Raw genomic sequence first — 2,569 nt, 5'->3', positions numbered from 1 at the left:
TACTTTAACAGTGTATTTGATATAAAAAGGTCTTTCTGATTTGAAACAAAACACATAAATTAAAGACAATGTTACATGCTAACAAAGTACGCTTTTAAATATATGAAGTCGAGTTCAAAGTATACTGATACTGTTAAAACACAATACGCATCTTAAAGAAAAACATTTATCACCAAAAGTATTTATACTAACGATATAATAATTAACCATGAACATCTATATAAAGTAAAACATATAATATATAATACATTTGCTCAGTTGAAACTCGAAAAGAATTTTATATGATAAGTATCGTATAACAGCACACTAACTACCACTTATCTCTTATTATATTTATAGACCATTGTCATGTCAAAATGAACTGTAAACTCAGGTCATAGTTAGATAATATCTTTTTATGATTTCTTCCTTAATCAAGTGCGGCTCGTTGGTCTAGGGGTATGATTCTCGCTTTGGGTGCGAGAGGTCCGGGTTCAAATCCCGGACGAGCCCTATATTTTTTATGTCAGAGGAAATATATAAGTGATTGAAAACAATTTGAAAAAAATGTGTATCTAAGATGTCATTCAGGTGCAAAACCTTACACATTTTGTAAATTTGTACTATGATTTTGCTCACAATTAAGTATTTGAAACCCCTTTTTAAGCACTTAGTTTTTAGTGATCAAAATTATTTTTTGTCTAATAGAATTGCAGTAATTCGGCTTTTTGTTGGTTTCCCGTAGTTTCAGTGTTTGTGTTTTTTCTTAAGTACATTAAAGAAATACATTATTTATTTATTTATTTATTCGTTTAATTTATTTATTATCTAATCATTTGTAAGACTTATTTTATATTGTGACGATTAGACAAAATATGTAATAATACTCATTATTTCGCTAACACTCATAGAAAAACAGCGTCTTATTCGATACCATTACTAGATGTCTATTCGAGAAAGTGTTCTATCAGTAATACAAATTTCCGCCATAACATGTGAATTATCCGTCAATAATGCAAGTAAACATACAAATATTTTTCAATCTTCATTACTGCGTATCGTTTAAAGCCACTTTGAAAAAGCTATTAAACACACTGGATACATAATATCTGAAACTTTCACGGTCATATATAACGTAAAAAACAACATTTATTTTAAGATATAATAAATTTATACAGATTTTATTTCAGCTTGTTTACTTTGGAAGCACTCTTGAATGTTCTTGCCGAAGAAAACAGCGGCTTGCCCCTGGCTGGGTTGGAACCCACAAGGCTAAAGATTAGACTACGCGTTAAACCACGCGGTCATACCGCCACAAGATTTCTGTTATGACAGATGACAGATGCTACTGTTTCTTACATTTGGTGCTGCCGTGAGAAACAGGGCAATGTAATATGGCTGTTATTCCATGAACAGATGGCAATTTTCAAATCGTTAAAACAGTGACCCAATGGTGTATGTTTGGTCAATTGTATCTCCTTCAGGAGAGACAGAACAAAGATATTGAATGTATGTTTTTCTTCTCTACATTGTCTAATTGGAAAATGGAACGCCTACTATTGGTAACAAGAACAGGCAAATATTGTTTAGATCTGCAATGTACTAATCTGTTTGATATCTAAAAATTTACATTATTAAACGAAACTAAGGGATGTAATTCAAAAGCAAGCAAACAAATGGTTATTTATAATAGCAATATTATTCTTCATAATAAAAAGGGATAACTTTCCTTTAATATATTACATACATATTTATTTGATTTAATAATTTTTTAAAAAATTATTACATTTTAATTATACATTATGAAACTTGCACATTTGTATATTTTTAACTACTATCTAAGCTAATAGAAGAAAACACTCAAACAGCTTTGCGCAGTGGCGGTACCATAGCAAATGAGGTTCATTATCCGAGGCGCGTGGTTATTGCTAGTTGAAAACTATACCCAATACCCCGCGTCCGACGCCCTGAAACATGGCGGCGAGCGCAATTTATGAAACGTTTCCTACGGGGACTGAACATTATATTGAAACAATGAAATTTCACAAGAAAAAGCATATTGTTGAGAGGGACCTATTTGAACTATGATTTGTATAAATCTTTGCTTATATGAGTATGAACTTACTCCGTTATGCCATAACTAATTCAATATTACTTTATTAAATATAGGTTAAATATTTTTTAATAAGTTAAGCAATATATTTTTTGCGTCAATAATTCTTGCCAACGTGATCCGCGTTTTGTACTTGGTTAAAGGATTATATTAATTCTTGATAGTTCTTATTTTAGATTTCAATTTATGAAAATGTAACTGTGTTCTTGGCTATGTCTACATATCAAACAGACTTATAATAGAATTATGACATTCGATTTAACAAAATGGACTTGGCCGTATTAGAACCCGGGACTTCTTGCAACCAAGCGAAAAATAACCCCTAGACCAACGAGCCGTATATGTGTCATGGTATTATTAGTAAAAGCTGAATACCGAATAAAGGCACATTATGCCTTAGAAATAAATACATTTTTACAATCTATAGAAAGGGCAATGAGGATTTTTTAAATGTTCTTAATAATATTTCAGAAGAAT

At 30.9% G+C, this 2,569-nt stretch overlaps 1 non-coding gene and 1 pseudogene across 1 annotated transcript; both read left to right on the top strand.

Moving 5' to 3' along the window:
* Window positions 1-421: 421 nt before the first annotated feature.
* On the top strand, window positions 422-492 carry Trnap-ugg (transfer RNA proline (anticodon UGG)). Its single transcript has one exon. It is a non-coding gene; the product is annotated as a tRNA-Pro (tRNA).
* A 1,353-nt stretch (window positions 493-1,845) lies between these two features.
* On the top strand, window positions 1,846-2,012 carry LOC132748529 (U4 spliceosomal RNA; annotated as a pseudogene).
* Window positions 2,013-2,569: the final 557 nt, after the last annotated feature.

Source organism: Ruditapes philippinarum, unplaced genomic scaffold (assembly GCF_026571515.1).
Source record: "Ruditapes philippinarum isolate M1 unplaced genomic scaffold, ASM2657151v2 ctg5841_1_1_1_1, whole genome shotgun sequence".
Taxonomy (NCBI): domain Eukaryota; kingdom Metazoa; phylum Mollusca; class Bivalvia; order Venerida; family Veneridae; genus Ruditapes; species Ruditapes philippinarum.
Note: the sequence above shows the minus strand (reverse complement) of the source record. Positions and strands in the feature narration are given on the sequence as shown.